At 46.0% G+C, this 13,407-nt stretch overlaps 8 pseudogenes; all 8 read left to right on the plus strand.

The window, feature by feature from the left end:
- Positions 1 to 1,522: 1,522 nt before the first annotated feature.
- On the plus strand, positions 1,523 to 1,631 carry LOC143979621 (5S ribosomal RNA; annotated as a pseudogene).
- A 328-nt stretch (positions 1,632 to 1,959) lies between these two features.
- Positions 1,960 to 2,078, plus strand: LOC143979781 (5S ribosomal RNA; annotated as a pseudogene).
- A 108-nt stretch (positions 2,079 to 2,186) lies between these two features.
- LOC143979719 (5S ribosomal RNA) lies at positions 2,187 to 2,305 on the plus strand (annotated as a pseudogene).
- A 106-nt stretch (positions 2,306 to 2,411) lies between these two features.
- Positions 2,412 to 2,530, plus strand: LOC143978401 (5S ribosomal RNA; annotated as a pseudogene).
- Positions 2,531 to 2,640: 110 nt separating this feature from the next.
- Positions 2,641 to 2,759, plus strand: LOC143979518 (5S ribosomal RNA; annotated as a pseudogene).
- A 106-nt stretch (positions 2,760 to 2,865) lies between these two features.
- On the plus strand, positions 2,866 to 2,984 carry LOC143979646 (5S ribosomal RNA; annotated as a pseudogene).
- Positions 2,985 to 3,093: 109 nt separating this feature from the next.
- LOC143979774 (5S ribosomal RNA) lies at positions 3,094 to 3,211 on the plus strand (annotated as a pseudogene).
- A 6,821-nt stretch (positions 3,212 to 10,032) lies between these two features.
- LOC143978867 (5S ribosomal RNA) lies at positions 10,033 to 10,151 on the plus strand (annotated as a pseudogene).
- The last annotated feature ends 3,256 nt before the right edge of the window (positions 10,152 to 13,407 follow it).

Consider the following 13,407-nt stretch of genomic DNA (forward strand, 5'->3'; position numbering starts at 1 on the left):
GGATATTGAAGCTAGTGTAAGTGTCTGTAGTCTTTCAAGGCAGGTGAGTAAGGGAATGGTCCATATGCACGGCAGAGGAAAGGAGAGCGGCACTAGGCAGGGTATGAAGCATGTAGGCTAATCCACCGTCACATGGGTGTCCCGGAGCTCTCGTGAGGCGACAGGTCTAGCGGTCCCTGCGTGCTCTGTGAGGTAGCGGGGCCGAAGTCAGGCTCGTCGGCGGGTGGCAGGGTCAGTGTCCCCCAAGTGGTCTGAAGGTGGATGGCGACCTATGTCTGCGAGATCTGGACAGTTGAGTTTCCATGAGATCTTCAGTGCTGTGGGTGTTGGGTGAAATGTGGACCTGAAAATCAGCATACCAATTAGGTACTTCAACCAGTGGCAGGTCCAGCATTTTGCAGAAGGTTTCTAGATCTTCTGGCACTTTTAAGATGGCAGTGCGGCCCTGGTAAGAGGCTTGCAGAGCGAACAGAAACTTCCAGCGATAGCGGATGTCTCTCTGACTCAGCACGTCAAGTAATGGGCGCAAGTCTCTTTGATATTTCAGTGTGATCGCCAAAAGATCCTGATATATTTGGATCGAATGGCCTTCAAATGTCAGGTTCGGATCGCTCCTAGTTTTTTTAAGAACCTCTTCTTTGAGGGTATAGTCGTTAACATAACAGGTGACATCCCGTGGGGGATCAGAATCTTTGCCCTTAGCCCTAAGGGCTCTATGTATCCGCTCCATAGCTATAGGTGTACCGGAGGGTCGGACTAGCAGCTGGTTGAATAGGGATGTGACCGCTGGGAGGATTTGCTCAGGCTCGATCGACTCCGGGAGGCCTCTCATCCTCAGATTGTGTCTTCATCCCCTATTGTCGATATCTTCGACATGGCGCTGGAGGTCTCTGAGCTGCCAGGTGTGTGTGTCGAATTTGCCTTGAGCCATCTGCAATTCATGCTGTTGTTGCGCCGCCATTAGCTCCATGGAGTTTACTCTCCCTGTGATTACTTGTATCTCGTGGCAGAGGTCCGAGATGGCTGCGGTCAGAGTGCTCTTTATATCGGCCGCGACAGTCCTCAGGTCGTGGATATTTAGTTGTTGGTGATGGGGAGATGGACTGTCTGCCATGGTGTGCTGTGGATCAGTCAGCGTCAGGGTAATCCCGATGTTGTTAGTGGTGGGAGAACAGGCCACCATGTCGGCCTCCTGGTTCCTGAAGAGATCCGGTATTGTCTGGGTATTACGGGATCCCAGGTCCCTTGGTGAGCGGGATCTAGATGCAGAGGGTCCGCGTGAGGAGGTCCCCATGATGTGACAGTGTTTTTCAGGTAAAATCCTTGGTGATCAATCTTTTTTAGGCTGAGGTAAGACGGAGAAAAAAGCTTAAGCAGCCATCCTCTCTCTAGGCAAGCCACACCCTCCCGGCTTTTTTTTTAATATGTTGTTGACGTCGACGACCTGTTTTATTTTTCTGCTTGTTTGCCGAGGTGACCATCTTGGCGTTTGTCAATAGGGTTGAGAGTGGACAGCATGATCACCTACGGCCACATCACCCTGAATGCGCCTGATCTTGGATGCTAAGCAGAGTCGCGCCTGGTTAGTACCTGGATGGGAGACCGCCTGGGAATACCAGGTGCCGTAGGTTTTTTTTTAGTATGTTGTTGGCGTCGACAACCTGTTCTGTTTTTCTGCTTGTTTGCAGAGGTGACCATCTTGGCGTTTGTCAAGAGGGTTGAGAGTGGCCAGCAAGATTGCCTTTGGCCACATCACCCTGAATGCGCCCAATCTCGTATGCTAAGCAGGGTCGGGCCTGGTTAGTACCTGGATGGGACACGGCCTGGGAACCCCAGGTGCCGTAGGCTTTTTTTTTTTATAGGTTTTTGGCGTCGACGACCTGTTTTATTTTTCTGCTTGTTTGCAGAGGTGACCATCTTGGCGTTTGTCAAGAGGGGTTGAGAGTTGCCAGCAAGATCGCCTACAGCCCCATCACCCGGAATATGCCTGATCTCGTCTGATCTCGGATGCTAAGCAGAGTTGGGCATGCTTAGTACCTGGATAGGAGACCGCCTGGGAATACCAGGTGCCGTAGGCTTTTTTATAATATGTTGTTGACTTCGACGACCTGTTATATTTTTCTGCTTGTTTGTCGAGGTGACCATCTTGGCGTTTGTCAAGAGGGATGAGTGTGGCCAACAAGATTGCCTATGGCTACATCATCCTGAAAGCACCAGATTTTGTTTGATCTTGAATGCTAAGCAGGGTCAGGCCTGGTTAGTACCTGGATGGGAGACCGACTGGGAATACCAGGTGCCGTTGGCTTTTTTAATATGTTGTTGGCAACGACGACATGTTTTATTTTTCTGCTTGTTTGCTGAGGTGACCATCTTGCCGTTTGTCAAGAGTGTTTAGAGTGGCCAGCAAGCTCACCTACGGCAACATCACCCTGAATGCTCCCAATCTCGTCTGATCTCAGATGCTAAGCAGGGTTGGGCTTGGTTAGTACCTGGATGGGAGACCACCTGGGAATACCAGGTGCCGTAGGCTTTTTTTAATATGTTATTGGCGTCGACGACCTGTTTATTTATTTTTCTGCTTGTTTGCCGAGGTGACCATATTGGCGTTTGTCAAGGGGGTTGAGAGTTGCCAGCAAGATCGCCTACAGCCCCATCACCCGGAATATGCCTGATCTCATCTGATCTCGGATGCTAAGCAGAGTTGGGCATGCTTAGTACCTGGATGGGAGACCGACTGGGAATACCATGTGCCGTAGGCTTTTTTAATATGTTGTTGGCAACGACGACCTGTTTTTTTTTTCTGCTTGTTTGCTGAGGTGACCATCTTGGCGTTTGTCAAGAGGGGTTAGAGTGGCCAGCAAGTTCACCTACGGCCACATCACCCTGAATGCTCCCAATCTCGTCTGATCTCAGATGCTAAGCAGGGTCGGGCCTGGTTAGTACCTGGAAGGGAGGTCGCCTGGGAAAACTAGGTGCCGCAGGCATCTTTTTTAATATGTTGACGTCGACTACCTGTTTATTTATTTTTTTGCTTGTTTGCAGAGGTGACCATCTTGGCGTTTGTCAAGAGGGTTGAGAGTGGCCAGCAAAATGGCATATGGCCACATCACCCTGAATGCACCCAATCTCGTCTGATCTTGGATGCTAAGCAGGATCAGGCCAGTTAGTACCTGGATGGGAGACTGCCTGGGAATACCAAGTGACGTAGGCTTTTTTTTTATTTGTGCTCGGAGACTTTTATAACAATGATGAAATGGGAATGACAGATACTGAAAGAAAGTGACCTGAAGTTGTGCCGTGGTCACATGGTCAGTATGCCTAAAAGGGCATTCCCAAGTAGTACTAAAAAAGAAAAGGGGATAAAAAGAAAAAGGGGGAACAGGAGGGTGGGACAACCTCCAGAAACATCCGACAGGGCAGGGAGGAACCGAGGCCGTCTTATAACGGCGAGGCTCCTCCCACAAATGACGGCGGGCCTACGTTCCGCCTCCCCACTTGTCCTCAGAGACTCTTATAACAATGATGAAATGGGAATGACAGCTACTGAAAGAAAGTGACCTGAAGGTGTGCTGTGGTCACGTGGTCAGTATGTCTAAAAGGGGGCAAAAAGTACCACAGACAGGGAGATGAAAATACAAAGTTTATTCAACCTGAACCAATCAATCAGTCGAATGAAGAAATGCTTGGGACATCTCTGTTACCGGCTCCGGGATGTACCTGGCATAGCATTAAGACCTCCACCTACCCAATCTCTTATTGATATGCACTGGGACCCCCTGACGTGAAGCTGCAGAGGCTGCCCCGATCCTAAAGGAGTGACCTGAGTAGGACTTGGGGTTGAGCCCCAAATTAACCAAAAGTGTGCGGCAGTATTTGATGAAAAGTGATGATGTGAGCGGGGCCCCCTTAAAGGGCAAAAGAGGACCATCCCTGGGTTGTCCTGCCAACTGGAGCAACAACAGACAACAGATCAAAAACCATGACCGAGCACCAACTAGAATTGATCCTGAAAAACATGATATCTGTGCCGGACCCAATCTGTTGCATCTTACAAACCTCTAAATGTAATAAAAAATTATCAGGATACTTAACTAATTGATTAATGATCAGAGTGTGGCACATGAACACACACGAACTTTAATAGTGTATAGAGTACAGGGATTAAGAGCAAGCAATAAACAAAACAGAAGCAGAAAAATAAAACAGGTCGTCGATGCCAACAATGTAAGGGTAGGGAGAGTCACCCTTTAAGTTTAAACTCGTCTTATTACATTTAGACTCTGCTTGAACAGATATTTACTGAAGTTTAGTGAAACACCATGCTTTGCAAGTTACTTCTGAAGTCTGCAAGAAACAGGATGCATTTGTGGTTAGAGCTAGCTGTTAGAATTTATAGGAAGTAGGAAATATTCATAAGGTGAAATGAAGCTATGTGGTTTAGTATAGATGAATTCTTAAGGTCATTTATATAAATATATGTCTGTATGTCTGGAGACCTTTTATCAGAATTCCCCAAAAAAAAGTCTGCTTAATGTATGACGCACTAAATGTCAATGCTGTGTGATTGGTGATATCTAAAAATGTCTTGTCTAATCCTGATTGGCTGACAATGCAATTTGAAGCACATAAAAAGTAGTATACAGGAAGTAAAAGAACGTAGTCATGATAATCCTCAACCCGGGTGATTGTCTGATTTTACCCAATCGATTGAAAGGGCTTTCCAGTAATCACTAAAGTCCAGCTGCGTCGTCTGCGGTGACGAGCAGTGTTCCCGGGGAACACGCCGCCACTGACGTGCATGCACTGTTACAGTGCTAGGGTGTACAGAGAAGCTGGTATATATAGAAGACTACAGCAAACAAAAGAAAGGCTAGTGAATACAGAATACAGACTCGTGTATGCAGATAGGCTTGAGTATACAGAGATGCTAGAGTAAACAGTGAGGCTGGGGTACACAGAGAGGCTAGTTTAAAGAGAGGCTAGTATATACAAAGATGTTAGTGTATATAGAGAGGTTAGTGTATAGAGAGAGTCGAGTGTATACAGATAGGACAGTGCATATAGAGAGACTAGTGTATACAGAAGACAGGCTTGGGTATACATCCAAGCTGACAGTGTATACAGAAGACTGGGTAGTGTATACAGAGAGTCTAGTGGGTACAGAAGACAGGCTGGTGTATTCTAGCTAGTTTTTACAGTCTAGTGTATACAGAAGACAGGCTGTGGTATACAGAGGGTTTAGTGTATTCAGAGAGTCTAGTGTATACAGTCGGCGAGTGTATACATAAGACTGGCTAGTTTACACAGTGTTTACAGAGATGCAAGGGTGTACAGAGAAGCTGGTATATATAGAAGACTACAGCATACAGAAGAAAGGCTAGTGAATACAGAATAAAGGCTGGCTTCTACGGAGAGGCTAGTGTATGCAGAACACTATCTAGGGTATACAGAGAGGCTAGATTATACAGAGAGACTAGTGCATAGAGTGAAGCTATTGCATATAGAAGCCTGGTTAGTGTATACAGAGAAGCTAGTGTTTATAAAAAGAGACAAGTGGCTATAAAGAGAGACAAGTGTTTACAGAAGACAGTTTGGGGTATACAGAGATGCTAGTTTATACAGATAGACTAATGTATACAGAAGACAGGCTAGGGCATACAGAAGACAGAAGATGGGCTAGTGTATTCAGAACATAGGCTAGTGTATATCGAAGACAGGCTATTGTATGCAGAAGATCGGCTAGTGTAAGCATGCTGGTGTATATAGAGAGGCTAGTAAATTTTGAGGGTAGGCTAAGTGATAACAGAAGACAATCTGGGCTATACAGAGACATTTTATCATTTCATCTAGCTCACATCTCTAATGGAGTTTGTCTCATTGCCATGTTATGCCTTTTCATTCTTATGCTAAATATAGATTATACTCACTACACCATTTTAATCGTCCACATCAAGCATGCAATAAAACTATCATACATCAAAATAAACCATGTAATCTTTTGCTCTATTTTGCATATTTGTAATTCTCCACATCAACATTCAACAATCAACATTGAGTATGTGACAGTCCTGACACACCATCCTGACTTATTTTGCTTTATTTCTTATTAGAAATAGAGAGTACTATCTCAAAATCCGGTTAAATCTATTCACTTCGATGAGTTCTACCGCAATGCAAAATGTTCACAAAACCATCCATTTGCTACCAGACATGCTGCACATACTAAGAGTAATGTAACTATCGCTCGCTAACGATGTAAACAGTTTTATTGCTTTTCTGACATTAACCGAGTATCTCTGACATTAACTGAGTATCTCTCTGCACTATGATCTTAATAATAATAATAATAATAGGATTGTGTAATGCAAAGATCGACTAGTCTAATAAAAGCTTTCTCATTGGTACCGGCATATCCTTTAAATTTAGACTAACGCAACTATTTCTCGGCCATTTTCAAGCTAAGCTTTCAATCTCTTACCGTTGAACAGCGATACTTCCTCCCTGCAATATTAAGCCATTTAAATGTCCTATTGGTCGACTATATTATACAACTCTCTGAAAAGCATATATGTAGAGAATAAAACTAGTCTTACATCTTAATAAAACAGTTTTATTGCTCAACCAGTATCAGCTGTCATGACATAAGCAAATAAACGTTTCCACTGTTTGACTCTATTTTCTGTATTACTTCTTTTTCTCCACCTTACAGTTAAAACACAGTGACAAAGCATTTCTTTTTACCGCAGCAAAATGTGAGAAAAGCAGTGTAAAGCCGCGTACACACGTAGCCGTCTGTCCGACGTACTTAGTCTGCCACTAAGTCTTAGTCTTACTTCCCGCCAGACTGTCCGTCGGACTTTCCGAACGGGCTACTTGCCCACACACGGCACTTTTTCAGCGGACTAATACGGCGTACTAAGTCCGCCGTACTATCCGCCCTACTTTTGAAATTAACGGACTCGTCCACACACGCGGAGGAAAGTCCGCTCATTTCGAGCGCGTCTCCAGGTAGGCGGGGCCCGCGAAGGAGACGTCGCTGGCCCCACCTCCTGGTATGGACTTAAAGGGGAACCCCAACGCCGAAAAAAATCGGCGTGGGGGTCCCCCCCCAAGTCCACAACAGACCCTTGTCCGAGCACGCTACCCGGCCGGCCAGGAAAGGGGGGGCGAGCGAGCGCCCCCCTCCTGAGCCGTACCAGGCCGCGTGCCCTCAACATGGGGGGTGCCTTGGGGAAGGGGGGGCCACGCGCCCCCCCCCACCCCAAAGCACCTTGTCCCCATGTTGATGAGGACAAGGGCCTCTTCCCAACAACCCTGGCCGTTGGTTGTCGGGGTCTGCGGGCAGGGGGCTTATCGGAATCCGGGAGCCCCCTTTAATAAGGGGGCCCCCGAATACCGCCCCCCCCACCCTATGTGAATGAGTATGGGGTATAATGTACCCCTACCCATTCACCTTTAAAATAAAAGTACAAAAAAAACACAACACACGAGATAAAATACTTTATTGCACAGCTCCGGGGGTCTTCCATCTTCGGGGGTCTTCTCGCCGGACTCCTCCGCTATCTTCTTGTAGCTCTTTTGCTAGCGGAGGAGTCCGGCTTTTTTTTCTCGCCGCCAGCCTCTTCTTCCGACTCCGTCTTGTCCCCCTCTTCGGTTCTTCTGCCGGGCCACCGCGCCTTCTTATAGCTCTTTTACAGGCGGTGGCCCGGTCTTCTGTCGCCGCCGCCTTCCGTTCTGCTGTTCTTCTCTTCTTCAGATGTTGCCTCGCCGAGTCCTCCGCTCACAATGACAGGGGACGGGCACGCGGCGACTTATATAGGGACAAGGGGCTTACGATGTCACAGTCCCGGAGGATGCTGGGACTGTCGCCATGTGACATCAACCCATGTGACATGAACCCATGTGACATCCACCGAAGACCCCGCCCCTTGTCCCTATATAAGTCGCCGCGTACCCGTTCCCTGTCATTCCCCGCCCGCAGACCCCGACAACCAACGGCCAGGGCTGTCGGGAAGAGGCTCTTGTCCTCATCAACATGGGGACAAGGTGCTTTGGGGTGGGGGGGCCGCACGGCCCCCCCTTCCCCAAGGCACCCCCCATGTTGAGGGCACGCGGCCTGGTACGGCTCAGGAAGGGGGGCGCTCGCTCACCCCTCCCTTTCTGGCCGGCCGGATAGCGTGCTCGGACAAGGGTCTGTTGTGGACTTGGGGGGGACCCCCACGCCGATTTTTTTCGACGTTGGGGTTCCCCTTTAAGTCCATACCAGGTGGCGGGGCCGGCGGCGTCTCCTTCGTGGGCCCCGCCTTGGAGACCCGCTCAAAATGACCGGACTTTTCTCCGGGCGGGAAAAGTCCGTTCATTTCAAAAGTACGGCGGACTGGCATACACACGGCCGGATTGTCCGCCGAAATGCGAGTCCGGCGGAAAGATTGGAGTGCAACATGGCATTCTAAGTCCGCCGTACTTTCGGGGCAAAAAAGTATGCCGGAGGCTACACACGGGGGGATTGTCCGGCGGACTTGAGTTTGCCGGACTTTTCCACCCGCTTGTTTGATCGTGTGTACGCGGCATAAGCCGTCTTTCTCCCATATGCTTCAGAAAATTAATGTACCGCTTTTAAATCCATATCAATTCCACATAACCGTGAACCGTCTTACAATTTTAACATTTACTGATAGCAATTACTTTTAATTACATTATGTCTATACCAGTGGAAAAAGACCACGTAATGGAACTGTGAAATTTATCATAATCTCAGAGTTAACTTAGCTGATAAATTTACGATTTACTCAACGATTTAAACATAGATTTTTCAAGCTAAGTCTATTTGCGGTACTAGCAAAGCAGCTGCCAACGCATCCTCTTCCCTCATCTCAATGTCATCATCAGTGACTCCTTCCCTAGACCCACCACGTCCTCCTGAGGAGTCCCCTGAACTGTTTGAGCACAGTGTTGGGTACATGCTTCAGGAGGATGCCCAGTGTTTTGTAGGCTCTGATGATGATACTCAGCTAGAGGAAGGCAGTAGCGTGAGCGCAAAGAGAGGGGATGCTCAAGAAGGACAGCAATCTAGCAGTCATGTTCCACAAGCTGTAGCATACTGCCAGGTTTGCTCCAGCGATGAAGAGGTAGGGGATGATGAGGGCACTGACTCCACGTGGGTGCCTGGTAGGAGAGAGGAGGAGGAAGATGCACATCTTCAACGAGGCAGGATGTCCTCCGGGGGCCAGCTTAGGGGCAGCACACTGCCTGTGCAGTTCGCTGCCTCTGCGCGTTATTCTAAAAGTTCTTTGGTGTGGGCCTTTTTTGAGACAAGTGCATCAGATCACACTGCTGCTATTTGCAACATATGTCTCAAGCGTATCTCACGTGGCCAAAAAATCAGCTGCTTGGGCACCACATGCTCGACCAGACATACAGTATGTTGACCTGCCATGTAGCTCGTTGGCTAGCGTACCTCAAAGACCCACACCAAAGAACAAAGCGGACCTCTCCTTGCTCCTCCTCAGCTGGGATCTCCAACCACACTAGACCTTCAGTCCTCTCTGAAACCTGCGCTGAGAGGAATTAAGGTCTAGAATTAGGTGTGTCACAGCCAAGTGCTTGCAGGCACTCTGCTAACAGTACAGCCAAGTCTGATTGTAGCAGGCAAATTTTCCTGCCCCAGCTGCTGGACCGTAGAGTACAGCAGTCAGGAATACCAGGTGCCGTAGGCTTTTTTTTCATATGTTGTTGGCGTCGATGACCTGTTTTATTTTCTGCTTGTTTGCAGAGGTGACCATTTTGGCTTTTGTCAAGAGGGTTGAGTGTGGCAATCAGGATCGCCTATCACTTTGAATGCGCCTGAGCTTGGATGCTAAGCAGGGTCGGGCCTGGTTAGTACCTATATGGAGGACCGCCTGGGAATACCAGGTGCTGTAGGCTTTTTTTTAATATGTTGTTGGCGTCGACGACCTGTTTTATTTTTCTGCTTGTTTGCCGAGCTGACCATCTTGCCGTTTGTCAAGAGGGTTGAGAGTGGCCAGAAAGATTGCTTACAGCCACATCACCCTGAATGCACCCAATCTCGTCTGATCTCGGATACTAAGCAGGGTCGGGCCTGGTTAGTACCTGGATAGGAGACCGCTTGGGAATACCAGGTGCCGTAGGCTTTTTTAATATGTTGTTGGCCTCGACGACCTGTTTTATTTTTCTGCTTGTTTGCCGAGGTGACCATCTTGGCATTTGTCAAGAGGGTTGAGAGTGACCAGCAAGATCGCTTATGGCCACATCAACCTCAGTGCGCCCGATCTTGTCTGATCTCGGTTTCTAAGCAGGGTCGGGCCTGGTTAGTACCTGGATTGGAGACCGCCTGGGAATATTATGTTTCTGCTTGTTTGCCGAGGTGACCATCTTTGCGTTTGTCAAGAGGGTTGAGAGTGGCCAGCAAGATCGCCTACGGCTACATCACCCTGAATGCGCCTGATCTTGTCTGATCTCAGATGCCAAGCAGGGTACACATGATTGTGTACGATATATACAGCGGCAAAGTGGCTCCTCTGCACAGAATCACGTACCTGTAGGTGCCCTCAACAACCCCATTTCCACTGTAATTGGACACAGAGGGAGGCAATCCGTGGGTCCAGCAGATGAGATCCGATCGTTCCCAAGAGAGACAGAAAGGTGATCTACCTATGTAAACCAGGCAGTGTGCCGTTCTGTGAGGAGGGGAGACAGTGATCCTGTGTTTCTCAAAACAGGAACATGGATCTCTGCCTTCCCACAGTACAAGCACCTCCCCCACACAGTAAGCACTCCCTAGACCAGTGATGGCAAACCTTGGCACCCAAGATGTTTTGGAACTACATTTCCCATGATGCTCATGCACTCTACAGTGTAGTTGAGCATCATGGGGAAATGTACTTCCAAAACATCTGGAGTGCCAAGGTTCACCATCACTGCCCTAGGAACACATTTAACCCTTTGATCGCCCCTTGATGTTAACCCCTTCCCAGTCAGTGTCATTAGTACAGTTACAGTGCATATTTTTAGCACTGCTCACCATTGACCACTTCAGCCCCGCAAGGTTCACTTTCGCTTTTTGTTTTGGTGGTATTTGATCACCTCTGCGGTTTTTATTTTTTGCGCTATAAACAAAAAAAGACCGAAAGTTTTGAAAAAATTAAAAAAACAACAATATTTTTTTTTACTTTCTGCTATAAAACATATCCAAAAAAAATGTAAGAAATCTAATTTCCTCATCAGTTTAGGCCAATATGTCGTCTTCTACATATTTTTGGTAAGAAAAATCCCAATAAAACGTATATTGATTGGTTTGAGCAAAAGTTATAGCTTCTACAAACTAAGGAATATTTTTATGGAATTTTTATAGATTTTTTTTAACTAGTAATGGTGGCGATCTGTGATTTTTAGCGGGACTGAAACATTGTGGCAGACAGATCAGACACTATTGACATTTTTTGGAGACCAGTGACACCAGTCCAGTGATCAGTGCTAAAAATATGCACTGTCACTGTACTAGTGACAGTGGAGGGGAAGGGATTAACATCAGGGGCGATAAAAGGGTTAAACTTGTTCCCTAAGGGGTGCTTTGCAACTGGGGGGGGGGGGTTGCTGTGACTGGGGAAAGAAAGAGATCAGAAATACAAGAACGCTATCTTTCCCTCACAGATTGGCAATCTGCCTTGTTTACATAGGTAGACTGGAAGCGGTTAATTCCACTGGTCCCCAAAAAAAGTGGCACTTAGTGTCCGAATTATCCACCATTTACTTATTTATTTTTTTACCAAAAATATGTAGCAGAATACATATTGGCCTAAATCACTGAAGACATTTTTTTTTTCCATTTTTTTTATTGGATATGTTTTAAAGCAGAAATGTTGATTTTTTTCCCCCCAAAATGGTCAGTCTTTTTTTTGTTTATATTACAAAAAAAAATGAATAAAAAAACAAACAAACAAAAAAAAACGCAGAGGTAATTAAGTACCACGAGAAAGTTTTATTTGTGGGGAAATAAAAGGAAAAAAAAAATTGCGTTTGTGGCATGAAGGGGTTACTTTTTTTTTTTTAGAATGGGCGTTTGGCTTTTTAGTGATAACAACCAAAGGCGGCTAAAAGCCGTTCGAGAGGGGACGTCCAACTCCCGCCGCTCTTCCTGTCCCACTGGTAGACCTAAACCACCAGTCGGCATGTCCGCCGCCTAGGCTGAGACCTGAACAAAGCCAGATTTGGTTTGGATCGGGTCTCCGGTGTGAAATCCCAATGGCACCGATTTATAAAAAAAAAAATAACAGTATTCAGAATCGCTGATTTTGGCTTTCTGAATACTTGTAAGTGCAAAAGGAGGGTCTTTTAGACCCCTGATCCCTCCATAAAGAGTACTGGTCACATGCCTATTACTGTCACAAGGGATATTTATATTCCTTGTGACAGCAAAAAAAAGTGATCAGAATTTTTTTTTTTAAAGGGACAATGCAAAAAAAAAGAAAACAGAAAAAAAATAAGATTTTTTTTTTTAAAGCACCCCCTCCCATCTTCGCATGCTTGCGCAGCAAAGAAAACGCATAGGTAAGTCACGCCGCATATATAAATGGTGTTCAAATCACACGTGAGGTATTGCCACAATCGTCAGAGTAAGTGCAATAATACTAGCACTAGATCTCCTCTGTAACTCTAACCTGGTAACCTTTACATTATTTTTAAAAGCGTTGCCTATGGAGATTTATTAGGTACCTTAGTTTGTCGCCATTCCAGTAATGTTCACAAGCATGACATGTTAGGTATCTATTTACTTGGCATAACATCATATTACACATTATAGAAAAAAATTGGGCTAACTTTATCGGGTTTTTTTTTCATAAAAGTGTATTTTCCCCCCCAAAAAAATGTGTTTGAAAGAGCACTGCGCAAACATCATGAGACAAAAACAAAACAATTTCAACGATCACCAATTTATTTGCTAAGGTCTCTACTAAAAAATTATATATATATATATATATATATATATATATATATATATATGTATATTAATGTTTGGGGGGTACCACGTAATTTTCTAGCATTAAAAAAAAACAGATTTTAACATGTAAGCAACAAATGTCAGAAATAGGCTTCGGGATGAAAGGGTTAAAGTAACGCAGTGCCATATCGCTAAAAAAATTGCCTGTTCATGAAGGGGGGTAAACATCGCATACATTAACGTGTATATGTAACACATCCTAATACACATGGGTCAAGGAGGCCTGAAGATAATTTAGTTACACACAGCATTTGGCAAAACTAGCAAGTAGCACCGTAGTATTGTACATTAGACTGTAGCAATGTAAAAGTTTCATCATTAACTACTAGCCGATATACGTCGGCACAATGGCAGCAGTGGGCAATTGGGTGTACCTGCACATACCCTTT

Source organism: Lithobates pipiens, unplaced genomic scaffold, assembly GCF_037356315.1.
Source record: "Lithobates pipiens isolate NorthernLeopardFrog02 unplaced genomic scaffold, aLitPip1_a1.2 Scaffold_13, whole genome shotgun sequence".
Lineage (NCBI taxonomy): Eukaryota > Metazoa > Chordata > Amphibia > Anura > Ranidae > Lithobates > Lithobates pipiens.